Raw genomic sequence first — 17146 nt, 5'->3', positions numbered from 1 at the left:
AAAATCAAAACACAATTCAGGTATAGAATTGTAAACTCTTTAAGTTTGGAATGATGGTAGAATACTTTATCTAAATTGACAAAATTGATGGACTGGACATGTTTAGTTTACATGACTGTTATATTTATGTTCAATATATATTGGAAAGAAAGGGCCTTTTTAGTGGACAAAAGTGGGGGGGGGGAACATAACATCTGGTGTTCTCTTGCTGATTGTGTTACCCAAAAAACCTGTTTACAGTGTCCTGCACACAGGCTAAAAGAAGCCTGCCCCCTGCTGGATTTGATTGGCAATAAAGAAATGTTTGGGCAAAGGAAGTTGGCCACCACCTAGCACCGGCTAAGACACAGGAGGAGGAAGGGAGAATCGATGACTCGGGAGAGACAGGTGGAACAGACTTAGAGCTGCAGAGGGGAGATCATCCAAAAGGCAGGAGTAAAGGGAAAGCAGCCTCAGAAGGGCTGCCCAGAAGTGTCTTGGGCAGCACCAAGACCAATGGGCTTCACAGAAGGTAACAGGGAAGCAAAGTTAAAAGTAGGTTTAGATGTTGAGTCAGGAGTACCAGAGGGAAGGGCATGCTAGCCAGCCGCAGGAGGCTTAGAAGTAAGTGGCCAGCCACTAAGCTAGTAAGGCATGTTAAAAATAAGCTAATGCGTGTGTTTTCATTCACAGATCCCAAGATAGCTCCTGGGCAGATGCAAGAGTGCAATCCTCCAGGAGTCAAAGCGGTATAGCAAAAACTCACAGCAGCATAACTGTGTCTTCAAAAGGACATTCCACTTTGCTCTCATGCCAGCTGCTTCAGGATGGTGAGGAACATGGTAAGACCAGTGGATTTCATGATCATGTGTCCACTGTCACTGTTATCTGGTTGTAAAGTGAGTTACTTGGGCAGAAGCAATACTATGTAGAATACCATGATAATGGATAAGGCATTCTGTAAGCCCACATGGATGATGGTTTGGGCAGAAGCAGAAAAGGTAAACCCACAACCAGAATAAGTATCTACTCCACTAAGGACAAAGTATTGTCTGTTCTGTGGGGGAAGTGTTCAATGTAGTCAACCTGCTATCAAGGCTCTGGCTGGTCACCCTGGAGGAATGGTGCCACATCTGGAGCTCAGTGTTGGTCCCTGTTGTTGGCAGATATGGTGTTCTGCAAGCAGCTGTAGCTAGGTCAGCCTTTGTGAGTGTAAAGTTCATGCTGTCAAGCCCATACATAACCTGTCTCTGCCATCATGGCCATATTGTTCATGGGCCAATTGGGCAATGACAGGGATGGCTGGGGACAGAGGCTGATTGTCCACAGAACGGGTCATCTTATCCACTTGATTACTGAACTGCTCCTCAGCTGAAGTCACCTTTTGGTGAGCATTTACATGGGACACAAGCATCTTCACATCCTTCAGCGAGATCTATCCACATACATCTCCCTCAGATGTCTTTCTCACCAATTTTCCAATCGTGATCTTTCCAAGTCTCTTATAACTCAGCCAATCCATTGGTTAAAGTCCATGAATCAGTGAACAATCCTCACATCTGGCTATTTCTCCTTCCAAAAAAAATGTATGACCATGTGTACTTCCCAAAGTTCTGCCCGCTATGAAGATTTCCCTTTGCTGGTGTTTTTCAGGGTTGTCTCAAAAAGAGGTTATAATGCTGCAGCTGCCATTTCTGGATGATGCCTATATAATGTGTAGAACATCAGTAAACCAGGCCCTTGTCTTCTCTTCCTCAGTCAATCAATCATAAGAAACACCCCCATGAGGATATAGGTTCATACTTGACAGCAGATAACATTGTAATGGAGTAGAAACTATAGGAATTTGGGCAACTTCTTCATGTAACTTGAAGTGGAAACGTCTGGTTTCTTTGGAAAGTCAGTTATGTCAAATGATGTTTCACTGGGACACAGACGTGAAAGGATATTTTGCTAAAGCAAACACGTGAAAGCATGATGCTTAGAAGGAATATAAATATAACTCAATAGACAGTGGATGACCCTGGAGGGTATTGGTATGCCTTACCATTCTTTAGTCATCGTTTGCCATGACTTCATAGAGAGAAACGCACCAAAAAAACTTCTGGTTGTGTTCTGGCAGCTTCTTGCTGCTTCCTCAGACTCAAGCCAATTGGCAGAGGGGAGTGGAAGTTTTTGGATATGTCAGCTGATACAGACTCACATGGAGTTTTGCTGAGGCAAGACCTGTGGGAGGAAATGTGATGTTATGAGGGAGTATAAAGGGAACTTTATAGCTAGCTTTGCAATGCTTTGTTGATCTCAAGTCTTCGTCTTCACTGATCTTCACTTCATTGAGAACGGCATGGCAGAGAACGTCTCCTGGTGTCTCTGCTGGTCCTGCTCACTCCTGCTGACTCATGAGGATTTGGTGGAGGTCAGGCTGTTTCTGCTGGATTGTGCCACTGCTGTTGATTTGCGTTTAGTATTCTGACACTACTGAACTGGGCTGCTGGTATCCTGACAAATGGAAATTGGAATTGCTTCGAGGAACTATTTCTAAACAGCACACAGCAGAGTCTCATGATTTCTTCTGGTCTCACCTGTTGTTGCTGATTCATGAATTGTGTTTATGATTTGTGTGAACTAAACTTCAGATATCCTGACAAGGCAGATTGGATTTTCTCCAAAGAACTACTTCTAAACAGGTCCACATCCTCCTTTGTCCTATTAACCCTTCCTCTACCTCTGGTGGGTAGTGGGCTAGAAGGAAGGTTAAAGCATTTAAGAACCCTTATTAAAAGTAGAATTCGAAAAATCTAACCCTACAGTAACTTGCTTGTGTTTTCAAGACTTGCTGATGTCCAATCATACATACCACTTCTTTTTTTTGGCTTTTCAAGACAGGGTTTCTCTGTGTAGCCCTGGCTGTCCTGGAACTCACTCTGTAGACCAGGCTGGCCTCGAACTCAGAAATCTGCCTGCCTCTGCCTCCCAAGTGCTGGGATTAAAGGCGTCCGCCACCCACCGCCCGGCATACCACTTCAATTTGATCATGGATTGCTGCTGTGTATTTCCTATTTTATAGCTTGATGGGCCAGATGTCGTGGTTTGAATAAAAATGACCCCTATAGGTTCATATATTTGAATGTTAGTCACCAGACAATGTCATTATTTGAAAGGATTAGAAGGATTAAGAGGTGTGGCCTTGTTGGAGGAAGTGTGTCACTGGGGGTGAGCTTTGAGGTTTCAAAGGTCCATGTCATTCCCAGTGGGCAAACTCTGCTAATTAAGGTCAAAGTCTACCATTAACTGGATAGCCTTCTGAGCTTGGTGCATAATGAAGGATTCCCTTCTTTGGCAGTGCTTTCTCTTTTCTGACCTTGTCTAGGGAGGTAAAACAAACAACAAAAACCCCAACACACCTCTACCGGCAGAATGTCATGTAGCCTTGGTTACTATTATCGGTTCAATTTCCTTTCTCCCAGTAAGAACCTGTTCAGTGAGCACTAGAGGTTCCTGACATGCTTCCCTATGCTAATGAGGCATTTCTGTACCCTAAGCCTCCGTCAATGACCTTTTCCCGCCCTGTATGTTCCCACCTACCCCTTTGTCTCCTAAAACTAAATAAACCTTAAATCACCCCAAGTAAAGTTGGCCAGCCTCTCTGCAGCCGGTCCCAGCCGGTCTTATTAACCTGTGCGCATGCTCACAGAACTCCTGCTCATCGACTCTGATCCTTTTGCTCTCATGGACCAGTATGAGCCCACGATCCCTGAGGGGAGGAGGAGTCTCAGTTTACAGATCTGTAGCTCTTAGCTCCTTTTCTAGAACCATGCTTGCCTGCCACCATGCTCTCTGCCATGATGATAATGGACTACATCTCTGAAAATGTAAGCAAGCCCCCAATTAAACACTTTCCTTTATAATAGTTGCCTTGGTCATGGTGTCTCTTCATAGCCTTAGAACAGTGACTAAGACACCAGATGACATACAATTCATGACAGGCAGCTCCGGTCACATGGTAACTTGGTAGCCCATTGTCAAATGTTTGGTTTCTACTAAGGCTGAATAAGAGAGCTGTTTCACAAAAGGAGAATGATTGTCTGCAGATGACAGTAGAGCCTTGCTCTCAAATCACAAAGGTCTCTTCTGTGACTCACCTATAGGGGCCTGCCAAATGCTCTAAACAGCATCCCTATCTGTTCCTAACACCCCAAGTACTATCCATCAGGTCATATGGTCCAAGAGGCAGAGCAGCCTGCACAGTAGCTGGGACCTGTTGAAAAGCCTTCTCCTGTTCCAGACCCATCTCAGAGCAGCAGTTTTCCGAGTCACTTGGTAAATGGGCCTGAGTAATGCAGCCAAGTGATGAATGTGCTGTCTATAGACTCCAAATAGCCGTATTAAATGTTATAGTTCTTTCTTGGTGTTGAGAGGGGCCAGATGCAACAACTTATCTTTCAATTTAAAACGAATAGCTCCACATGCTCCAAATCACTGGACTTCTAAGAATTTCACTGAAGTGAAAGGCCCTCAAATTTTGGGTAGATATTTCCCATTCTTTTTTTTTTTTTTTGGTTTTTCGAGACAGAGTTTCTCCGTGTAACCCTGGCTGTCCTGGAACTCACTCTGTAGACCAGGCTGGCCTCGAACTCAGAAATCCGCCTGCCTCTGCCTCCCAAGTGCTGGGATCAAAGGCGTGCCCCACCACTGCCCGGCTTATTTCCCATTCTTGATGTGCATACATGTTACCAACAAATCCAAAGGGACTGCTACCTTCTGCTCACTTGGTTTAATCAGCACAAAGTCATCAATACAGTGAACCAACATATTTTGTAGAAAAGACAGATAATCAGGACCCCTCCAAACTAAGTTATGACACAGGACTGGAGAGTTAATATATCCTTGAGGCAAAACTGTAAAGATATACTGCTGGCCTTGTCAACTGGTGAACAAATTCCTTCTGGTAAAGAAGTACTGAGAAGAAGGCATCTGCTAAATCAGCAGCTGAATACTATGTACCGGGAGATGTATTAATTTGCTCAAGTAAGGAAACATCTGGTACAACAGCTGCAGTCAGAGTCACTACTTGATGAAGTTTTCCTAGTCAACGGTCATTCTCCATGATCCATCTGTCTTCTGCACTGGCCAGATAAGAGAGTTAAAGGACATGTGGTGGGAACTATCACCCCTGCCTCTTTCAAGTCCTTGATGGTAGTACTGATTTCTGCAATTTCTCCAGAAATGTGACATTATTTTTGGTTCACTATTTTCCCTGGCAGAGGCAATTCTAAAAGCTTCCATTTAGTCTTTCCAGCCATAATAGCCCTCACTCCACAGGTCATGGAATCAATGTGAGAATTCTGCTAACTTTTAAGTATATCTGCCCCAATTATACATTCTGAAACTGGGGAAATGACCACAGGATGAGTTCAGGGACCCACTAGACCTAGTGTGAGTCAGACATCAGCCAAAACTCCATGAATCACCTGACCTCCATAAGCCCCTACTTTAACTGGAGGGCCACAGTATTTGGGTGTTAATTCAGAACAGTATTCAGTTGACCCCATATTGTTGCTCTTGTAAAAGGCCTTCTGTCTACCTGATAAAGGACTGGAGAAAGACTAACAGTAGAACTATTAGGTATTTTATTAAGGTCCTTCCTCAGGGGAACCTGGCCATCTTTTCATTCAAAGGATTCTGGGTCTGCAAACTGGTTCAAGTCTGGAAATTGGTTCACAAGCCAAGGTTCCCTTTTGCCATGATCCAGTGTGGCCTTTCTTTCATTTGTTTGAAAAATTTTCCACTTAGACAGATCAAACAAAAATGCAGTAGACTTCATATCTATTTCATGTATGGAATCCCCATGATTGAAAGATCCATACAAGCCATGCCACCATGAAAATCACTTTCTCTGTGCTGACCGCTATGGGTCAGGCCGTTATGAACATTGCTTTCTCTATGCTGCCCATTATGGTAACTATGCTCACCTTGCCTTTGGCCATTCAGTGCTGTCACCTGGCCCCTGCTACTTTGGGACCCAATTAATTCCATTTCATTAAACTCATCCAACTAAACAGCAGCACCTCCAGCCCTAAGGTCTGGTACACAGAGAAGGGTACAACATGTGCTGGTGCCTCTCAAAATTTTGCATCTCCTAGGATTAGTGAAGGGCATTCCCTAGGCCGCTCCATTGAGGAGGATTAGGTTTTACACAGTGCACCCACTCTAGCATTACAATTTCCATGAACATTAAAATTCTTTCATCAAACCAGGTGGTGATGGTGGATGGCTTTAATCCCAGCACTCAGGAGGCAGAGCAGGTGGATCTCTATGAATCTGAAGCCAGCCTGGGCTACAAAGCTAGTTTCAGAATAGCCAAGGCTACACACAAAAAAACTTTGTCTCGAAAAACAAAACAACAACAACAAAAATCTCTCATCAGCACTAATCCAAGGTTTATCAGGCATCTCTAACTCCTTTTCAGTAGGCCATCTTTTGACAAATGCTTCAAACTTGAGACCTTTTAACAGTGTGCACTTCCATATTCCAGCTAGAACCTCCACTCAGGGCCACATCGATAACTCAGCCTGGTCTAGCTTTATGTTCCTTCCACCATCATCCCACACTCTTTTTTTAAGGTTTATTTATTTATTTTATGAATATGAGTACAGTGTCACTCTCTTCAGACACACCAGAAGAGGGCATCAGATCCCATTACAGTTGTGAGCCACCATGTGGTTACTGGGAATTGAACTCAGGACCTCTGGAAGAGCAGTCAGTGCTCTTAACCCCTGAACCATCTCTCTAGGCCTCAACACTTATAAAATCCATTCCCACACATATTTCTCCAGAGTTCTGCTTGAATGAGTTAGCAAACCCCTTAAGGTCCTTAGTAGTGCAGTGCACCTCCTTGTGAACTATACTTCCCACCTCCCCTCTAGGAGCCTGCTCAGCCCTAAGTGTAGTTATAGGTCTATAGGCAACTATTGGTGGGCCCTAAGGGACACTGGTATTGTCTTGCCTGGCATCTCCTTCAGAGAAAATCACTGGTGGCTTAGCAGGCAATGAAGGATTAATTTCCTCACTGAAAGTTGAAAAGGGCCACATTTCAGCGAGGCGGGTATGGGGGGTGGAAGTACATCTTCTACTAAGAGTGGGGAGGCTACTTCCTCAGGTGAGATAAACCCTTGAGAATCTAAGGGTTCAAAGCTCTCACCTTCAATAGGGCCCTCCCACCCACTCCCATTCCAAGTTACAGGAGCCCCTTCTCTCCCAATTCATCCCCTTATTTCAAGCACCAACATCCGCTGAGGCTGGGACTTTTGGGGATTTTTGCTGTAATTCGGCTAACCTCAGAGTGAGGACTTGAGTTTGATTTTCTGCAACATGAGCTCTGTGGCTGCTGGAGAAAAGATGTTTTCCAGAGCACACATAGAAACCTTTTGTGGTCTGAATGAAAATGATCCCCATAAACTCACAGGGAGCTGCATGACTGGATGTGTGGCCTCGTTGTTGGAGAGGGGGTATTAATGAGTAGACTTTGAGGTCTCGGATACTCAAGCAGAGCCCAGTGTCTCTCTCTTCCTGCTGCCTGTGGATCAAGATGTAGAACTCTCAGCTACCTCTCCAGCACCATGCCTGCCTGGATGCTGCCATGCTTCCTGCCATGATGATAACGAACTAAACCTCTGAAGCTGTAAGCCAGCCCCAATTAAATGCTTTCCTTTATAAGAGTTGTCTTGGTCATGGTGTCTCTCCACAGCAACAAAACCCTGACTAAGACATTTAGACTGTTTATACACATCTGGAATCATACAAACAGTCTAAAGTCAGTTTTATTCCTGAATTGATTGTTGTCTACTCTATTCTGAGATGCTAGAAGTTGGTTAATTTTACCTCAAAGCCCACTGCTTTTGGAGATGCCAAAGAACAACAAAAAAGCAGCATAATTTTCCTTTCTTTTTCCCACAAATTGTCAAAAGTTCAAGTCACCAAATTCATTGCCTCTCACAACAGTTTACCAAGATAATCAAAAACATTTGTCTCCTAAGTTTGTAAAATAGTTCACACCATGGGCATTCACTACTCCCCAAGCTTCTAGGAGAGGTTTCAGTAACTGTCGTTGTTGGCAAATCAGACATCCTAGGCCAGATACTTAAAAAATTCATCCTTATATTTCTGTAGCTCTAGAACTACTTCTGATACCAAGATTTGTATTAGTTACAGTTCTTTAGGAACAGAACTTATAGAATGAACACACGCACATGCACAGGTACACACACATATATGTACATACATATACATATACATATACATATACATATACATATACATATACATATACATATACATATACATATACATATACATATACATATACATATACATACATACATACATACACACACACACACAAAGGGGATTTATTAGAATGGTTTACAGGCTGTGGTCCAGCTACTCCAACAATGGCTATCTACCAATGGAACTTCCAAGAATCCAGTAGTTATTCAGTGCACTAGGCTGTCTGTCTTAGTTTGGGTTTCTGTTAATTCCAGATGTAGTCAAGTTGACAACCAAGAACAGCCACCATACTCAGGTTCTGCTCAGCTCTAACCATAGACACCGTAGGCATTTAGTGTTTGTTTTTTCTGAACTGCAGTACACAATGGATCTGCCTTGAGTTTATATAATCTCTCTCTTCCCACTTTGAGGCACTTGATTGTATTCTCAGGAAATACAATGTACCAGACTCCGTGGGACCACAATGCACCTTCCGAACCACCTCAGTGTCCAATCATCAGCCCTTCCGCATCTTTCTACCTTACCTGACATTAAAGGAGCTGGAAAGCTGAGCTTCGTTAAGATGATCTTTATAAACAACTGGATGTCACGTTCCCAGCTTGATGGCTCTCCCATTCCTTTTCTTAAAAAACAAACAAAAAAAACTTTTAGTGTATAAGTGTATGTCTGTGTGTGTGTGTGTGTGTGTGTGTGTGTGCATCTGTGTATACATATACTATGTGTGTGGATGCTCAAGGAGGCCAGAAGAGGGTGTGTGATCCCCTGAAGCTGGACTTACAATCAACCATGAGTTGCCTGATAAGGGTTCAGACAGCCGAAACCCAGGTCTCTGGAGGAGCAGTAAGTGTTCCTAACCACTGGGCCATCTCTTTGGCACTCTCTTCCCCACCCCCAAGCTTGCTTTCTTTTAAACTTTTGTTGTTGTTTTGGTTTTGGTTTTGGTTTTCAAAACAGGGTTTCTCTATATAGCCCTGGCTGTCCTAGAACTTGCTCTGTAGACCAGACTAGCCTTGAACTCAGAGATCTGGCTGCCTCTGCTGTGAAACCAGCCTGACAAACTCTTGCCATAAGAACGAAGGGAACAGAGCAGAAAGGGCAGATTAGAGACAAAACCACCCTACTGGTCAAGCCGTCCCGATAGCAGGGAGAGAGTTAAAAAAAAACAATTCAGAGAAAAACCACAGAATGTACTGATTCGTAACCAGCTGTGTCCTTCACAGCCCTGGATAGACATAACTCATCAGAAATAACTGCCTGAGTGAGTGTGGCCAATAAGTTTAAAGGCTAAGCAAAGTGCCCAGTTAGGTTTAGACAAGTTTTGCTGTTGCTAAAGTCTGCCTATGCTAAAGTATAAAAGGTGTGTGCTTCAGAAATTCAGGGTCCTTCCTCCTGCAAGAGTGAAGTGACCCCGACGTATCGGAATAAAATTCCTCTTGCTGATTGAGTCAATCTTGGTCTCCGTGTCTCTGTGCACTGCGTATCCCAGACTTGAGACTTTCAGGTCCAACACTGCCTCCTGAGTGCTGAGATTTGAGGTGTGTGCTGATTCTGTGTGTGTGTGTGTGTGTGTTATTTTCCTATAGGATATCTGTCACCATGTGTGTGACTGATGCAGAGAAAGGCCAGAAGAGTGTGTTGGGTCCCCTGGAATTGGAGTTACAGACAGTTGTTAGTTGCCATGTGTGTGCTGAGAACGAAACTCTTGCCCTCTGGAAGAGCAGCCAGAGCCCTTAAGCACTGAGCCATCTCTCCAGCCTTGCCCCAAGGTTCCTCCATTGGAGCAATGACCTGCATGAAACAGGCATAGTAAACATCTTCCTTTTATCTCCGGGGATTTGCTGCCACTCATGGAACCATGTTAGTACCCAGAAGGGTGGGCACAGGAGTACATGTGTTCTCCCCTGACCATGGGGCCCACCAATCCCCTTCTGAACCTTACCTGCTAAGAAGCCAGAGCCAGACATGCCCAGAGGAAAGCAAACTGTTTACACATTGACTCTGTCCCCTGTGTGCTGCCAACATTCCACCTTCAAGTGTTCTTGAACTTCAGAAATAGAGTTTAGAGGGGCCGAGAGGCTCCACACCCAACCATGACAGCCTTACCAGCCATGGGAATCTACCTGCTTTTGATATCAAATTTCCTCTAACACCTCCTGAATCAAACAAAAGCTGAGTCTGGAGGTGAGAGGGCTTCCTGCCAAGGGTGTATATGCCGGGGTTGGAGACAAAGTTCAGCAGTAGGAGCACTTGTTGCTCTGCAGAGAATCAGGATCCAATTCCCAGTACCCACATGGTAACTCACAACCATCTGTAGTCCCAGTTCCGGGGAACCAACCTGCATGCAGGTAAAAAAATTCATAAACATGAAGTAAAATAAAGAAATTTTTTATGCCGGGCGGTGGTGGCACACACCTTTAATCCCAGCACTTGGGAGGCGGAGGCAGGCGGATTTCTGAGTTCAAGGCTGGCCTGGTCTACAGAGTGAGTTCCAGGACAGCCAGGGATACACAGAGAAACCCTGTCTCGAAAAACCAAAAAAAAAAAAAAAATCTTTTAAAAATAGTATCTATGGCCTAAAGTCAGGTTAGATTACAGTCTGGTTTTATTTCTTGAAGGAGTTACTGAGACTTTAGGCAAGATTAAGTTCATAGCCATATCTGTGAGAGTTGAACGGAATAGTAAGCTAAGCAATTCATCATGTAATTTACAGATTAAAGAGAGAGAGAGAAAGATTGTCAGGATCGTACAGGGGCAGAGGCAGGTGGATCTCTGTGAGTTTGAGGCCAGCCTGGTCTACAGAGTGAGTTCCTGGACAGCCAGGCTTACACAGAGAAACTCTGTCTCAAAAAACAAACAAAACAAAAGAAACCAAAAACAAACAAACAAACAAAAAAAACCTAGGGAGAGAGAGAAACAGGGAGGAAGAGAGGGAGGGAAGAAGGCGGGGGAAGGGGGAGTGAGGGAAAAAGATTATATAATTATTCCAATGGAACAGAACTAGAATGTGCTAACACTTAACCATTTATGAACAGATTATTTTAAAAGTTAACACTGGGAGCCTGGAGAGATGGCTCATTGGCTTAGGCTGCTTGTTGCTCTTGCAGAAGACCTGGGTTCAGTTCTCAGCACTAACATGGTGGATCACAGCATCTGTAACTCCAGTTCCTGGAGCTGTGATCTGACGCTGTCCTCTGGAGACTCCTTGAGCACCAAGGACACACATGGTCACTCATGCAGGCAAATAAGGTTAGAAAACTGTCTTAAGTGGTTGAACACATGCTTAACATGAACAAAGCCTGGGGTTCAAGCCAAGAATCTCCAAAATATGCATAAGTAATACTGCCTACAAGGAAAATCCAAAATGATGTCATACGTATGCCATTAAGACTAATGAAAAAGCCAAGCATGGTGGTACTTACCATTAATCCTAGCACTAGGGAAGCAAAAGCAGGTGGATCTCTAAATTAGGGCTAGCCTGGTCTATGTAACTAGTTCTAGGATAGCTAGAGTTACATAATAGACTGCTGTGAAGAGACACTGTGACCATGGCAAGCAACTCTTTAAAGGAAAACATTTAATTGGTGCTAGCTTACAATTTCAGAAGTTTAGTTCATTATCATCATAGTGGGAAGCATGGCAGCGTGCAGGCAGACATGGTGCTGGAGGAGGAGCTGCGAGTTCTACATCCTGATCTGTAGGCAGCAAGGAGACTAGATTCCACACTGGGTGGAGCTTGAGCATAGGCGATCTCAAAGCCTGACCCCACAGTAACACACTTCCTCCAACAAAGCCACACCTGCTCCAAAAAGGGCACACCTCCTAACAGTGCCACTCCCTATAGGCCAAGTATTCAAACACATGAGTATCTGCCGGCCATACCTATTTAAACTACCACAGAGATCCTGTCTCAAAACAAAATCCATTTAATGAAATATAGAATTCTATTCAGGAAAAACATAAAATACTAAGGAATAAAGTTATTATGAGAGTTATATGATTTAGTAAGTAATTATACCTATGCTAAAATAAAGGGACCACAAAAGTAGACCAGAAAAATATTATCAGAAATTAAAACATTTGGCAAAACCAACCCTAGAAAGAGGGCCTAGAAAGATAGCTCAGTGGGCGTGAAAGTGCTAGGCGCCTGAGGGAAAAAGAGAACCAACTCCCACAAGCTGTACTCCATCCTACACACACGCACACATGCACACATGCACACACAAGCAGCGCGGACATAAGTACACTTGTGCACATACCTACGTAGGCAGGTAGATGGTATTCTAGGAGGTGCTACAAGGAAATAAGATTTTTAAACTAATTTTATGTATTCTTTGAAAATTTCATATATATGTATATTCATATATTCATATATGTATATATGTATGTATGTGTATGTATGTATGTGTGTATGTATGTATGTATATACACACATATACATATGCAATGTTTTTTTTTTTTTTTTTGGTTTGGTTTTTTCGAGACAGGGTTTCTCTGTGTAGCCTTGGCTGTCCTGGAACTCACTCTGTAGACCAGGCTAGCCTCGAACTCTCAAACTCAGAAATCCGCCTGCCTCTGCCTCCCAAGTGCTGGGATTAGCAATGTATCTTAATCACATCTACTCTCAACACTTCTCTACTGCTCCCTCCCTGAGCCAAGACCCAACACATGCTCCTCCTACCTTTGTGTCCAATTCTTTTTTTTTTTTTAAATAGTCCATTAAATCCAATTACTGCTGCCTGCATGCTCATGGGACAGTGCACCTTTCAGTGGCTTCACTGCAGAAGATAAAATGACTCCCCTTCCCCAGCAGCCATCGTGGGCCAATAGCTCCTCCACTAGAGGGAGGCCTCATGAGTCCCTCCCATACCCATGCAGGAATGCTGCTTGGCTTGATCTTGTGCAGGTAATCATAGCTGCTGTAGTCATCAGTGTGACAGCCATAACGGGTCTGCAGCATTCCCGGTACCCCTCCAATCTTCCAGCTTGTACATTCTCTGTCCTTCTCTTCGGTGATGTCCCCTGCCTTGTAAAGGGTTGACAGAGATGTTCCATTTAGAGCCTAGCATGCAGCAGTCACTTATTCTAAGAACTTTGATTGGCTAGGAGTCTCTGCATTGACTATTGCCCACTATGAACCTTTTTTTTTCCTGGCCAAGGCTGAGAGCAGCACTAATTTATGAGCATTCACATCAATATTTAGAAGACCTATGACATGTTCATTTGACAAAACAACAGTAGTGTGTTGTTCATACACACACACACACACATACACACACACACACACCTATGACCTCTCTGTCATGAGTTTTAACCATGTCTACATTACCAAGCATGAATCCCCTCCTGTAGAACAGCTCTCAGATCTAATAATAAAGCCACTGGTTACCCCATAACAGTCACATCACTACTGTACCTGTGGGCACATCTTACCCAGAAACTTAGTACTGCAGCATCCAACATCCACCACTGGATAAGTTTCTGATGACTTTTCTCCCCCAGTGACCTGCATGGTACCTTTTGGCTATGAGTTAGCCACTAGGAAAGAAGTTTCCAGGTCAGTTCCAACTTGATTTCTCTATTTTGAGTCTTCACAACACTAAGGATCCTCCTGCCTCCAGAATCCTGAGATTACAAGCATATACCACTATACTGTTTAGGTAGTGCTAGGGGAGGGATCCAAGCCAGACTTTGTACCTGTTAGCCAAGGATTCTACCAACCAACTGAGCCATATCCTCAACCCGCACCCCCACCCCATTCTGAATGGGTCAGAGTATTGAGTATTGAAGCCAAGTATTCATACATATTAAGCTTTACCACACAGCTATACCTCTCTACCTCCCTTTCTGAGTCAGGGTCTTCCTAAGCAGCCTTTGCTGGCCTGGAACTCACTATGTAGAGTAGGCGAGTCTCAAACTCCCAGAGATCTGCTTGCCTCTGCTTGCCAGGTGCTGGGATTATGGGCATGTGCCATCAAGCCTGGCTCCCATATTCTAATTAAGCTTCATTTGTTGTTATAATTATAGGTTCCCACATAGTTATAAGAAACAGGATGGGGCCATTGTCCCCTTTACACACTCCCCCAGCAGCAATAACTACAGAGGTACTATCACAACCAGGATTTTGACACTAACACAGTCAATATAAAGAAGTTTTGGGTTTGATTTTTTTTTCCTTTTTGACATTCCCCACCCCATGCTGGCTTCAAAGTCAACATCCTTCTGCCTTGAGCCCCCAAAGTGTTGGAATAAGAGCCCTGTGCCACTCTGCTAATACACAGAACATTTCTATCACTCCCAGAGTCCCTTAGACGCCAGACTCACTTTCTTCTCTTTAGCATATCCTGTTAACTGTTGGCATCAAACAGTGAGTTTATTACTATAATTTTGTCATTTCAAGAATGTTTTTTTATACATGGGGCCGTGCATTGTGTAACCTTCTACAATTGGCTTTCGTCACTGGGCATGGTTTTCTGTAGACTCACTCGGGTTGTTGTGTATATCAATACTTCCTTTTTACTGCTGTGTAGTAAGTGTATCGTGACATGGATTGCTAAAGTTTAATCATTCTCAAGCTTCAAGGGCACTGGGGTTGTTTTCTTTTCAGTTTTGCCTATTCCAAATAAAACTGATAAAAGCATTTCTATACAGATTTTTGTGTGGACTAGACTGGCTTTTACAACCAGCCCAAGGCTAGGCTAGGATTTATGGCTGCCCTTTTTGTTTCTCTCTTTCCTTCGCTTTGTTAATAGCTCACGTTCATGGCGTGTCTGTTACATGCCAGACCCTGTTCTAAGAACTTTACAGGCATCACTTACTTCTCACAATTACTATCTCGGGTATGCGTTAGTGTCTTCCCCACTGGGCAGATGTGGGAACTAATGGTGAGAGAGGCACACAGCCAGTATGTGCTAGCATTGAGTCTGAGGAACCTGGGCTGCCCTCTCACCAGTACATTACACAGCCAAGCTCCAGTTGACCCAACTTCTTTCCTTATGGAGTAACCCAGGCCCTTCATTCCCGGAGGATCTAAACTTGCAGTTGTTTGTTTCTGCTCCTTTAGGCTTCTGTTAACTTTAACTATTGGATACAGTACACCGGAGTGTTGCATTTCTCCCTCTTCCCTGACCCCATGACAACACCACTTCCTCTAAGTCATCAATCCCCCCATCTAACATCTGTCCTCTTTTCTGCCTGATTACCCAATGGCTTAAAGAGCTCGAAAAAGCCAACTAGTCCAGTTGAATTCCTGCTCATCAAAGCAAATCTTTTTGGAGTGCTGTTCTGATTTGCTTTCCATTGCTTTGATAAACACCTCAACAAAAAGCAATTTGAAAAGGATCAAGGTACAATCACAGTCCATCACTGAGGAAAGCCAAGGCAAGAACTCAGCCAGGGCAGGGACATGGAGGCAGGAACTCAAGCAGAGACCATGGAGGAATGCTGCTTACTGGCTTGCTCTCCAGGCTTACATAACTTATACCTCCCAGGATCACCTGCCTAAGGGTGGAACTGCCCACAGTGGTGTGGGTCTTCCCACATCAATCATTATCAGGAAAACTCCCACAGGCCTCTATGATGAAGGCATTTTATCATATAGAGATTGAGAGACTGAGGTTCCCTCTTCCTAGATGACCCAAGTTTGTGTTGACTTGACAAAAACAAACAAAAAACCCTACACATCACAGGTACAAAACCTATGGACCAGTAGATTCCTGAATCATGGCCTACAAACTAAACTGTCATAAATGGGTCATTATGTATAATAATAGGAGGCTCCATTTTGGCCTGGACCTCTTCCATCTGAGGTCCTGGGCTCATCATGTATTCTGAGAGAGAAAGGATAGCATAGAAGGGTCATTGGTTCAGGCCATGAGTTCTGTTGCAGGCACTCCAACCTCCCAAGGCTTGCAATAGCCTGTTTCTACAAAGCCAGCTACTTCCAAGTCTTGAGTACACCCTATGGGTCTTCGTGGAATAGTTAAGAAGTATGTATCCCAGAGCCAAGATATTTGAAAAACAGGTATCACTACTCATTCCACTGCTATTCATTGCCTTTAGACCATTTACAAAGGCTTGTCTGTGACTCAGTTCCCATATCTGACTAGTTGCTATGAGGATTAGAAGAAATCATACTTATAGAACATGCTACACACTGGGTGTCCTGGTTGGGTTTTTTTGTTTGTTTGTTTTGTTCTGTTCTGTTTTCAACTTGACACAAGCTAGAGTTATCTGGGAAGAGGAACCCCAATTGAGGTCTTCTACAAGCAATCTAAGGGGCATTTTCCAGATTGATGATTGATGTGGAAGGGCCCAGCCCACTGTGGGTGGTGTCACCTCTTAGTAGGTAGCCTTGGGTGGTATAAGAATGCATACTGAGCAAGCCAGTAGTCCTCACTCCTCCAGGGCTTTAATTCCTGTGTTGGCTTTCCCCTGAAGATGTACTGTAACATGTAAGCCAAATAAACCCTTTCCTCCTTGAGCTGCTTTGGTAATTCGGTTTTACCACAGCAATAGAAAGCCAACTAAGAGAGCCTCTGAACTGAGAGCCTTGGTCAGAAACCACAAAGTGTGGATCATCATAACCACACCTGAAACACTCCAGATGCCCACAGATGGTAGACAGAGGTGGCAGGGGGATGGAGCAAGGCAAGCAAAGAAACCAAAACCATGTTTCCTTGTAGAGGTAACAACACATTTCTACACCTTCTCTTCTGGAAGAGAGTCAGCGTAAGCAGCCCTTCACGGGTGACAAGCTGTTTTGGTAGCTTCTGTGTGCCAAGCAGACCTTCAGCACCAACCTCATCTGGGGTGACTTGGTAAGGGGTATTCCATGCTGTAAAGGGATATTGGCAACAGAGAAGTCTGGGAAAGACATGAATGT

At 43.9% G+C, this 17146-nt stretch overlaps 1 pseudogene; it reads right to left on the bottom strand.

Annotated features, from left to right (window-relative positions):
- Positions 1 to 662: 662 nt before the first annotated feature.
- On the bottom strand, positions 663 to 13222 carry LOC114640683 (annotated as a pseudogene).
- Positions 13223 to 17146: the final 3924 nt, after the last annotated feature.

Source organism: Grammomys surdaster, unplaced genomic scaffold, assembly GCF_004785775.1.
Source record: "Grammomys surdaster isolate TR1022 unplaced genomic scaffold, NIH_TR_1.0 125849, whole genome shotgun sequence".
NCBI lineage: Eukaryota > Metazoa > Chordata > Mammalia > Rodentia > Muridae > Grammomys > Grammomys surdaster.
This window is presented reverse-complemented; position numbering and strand designations above follow the sequence as displayed.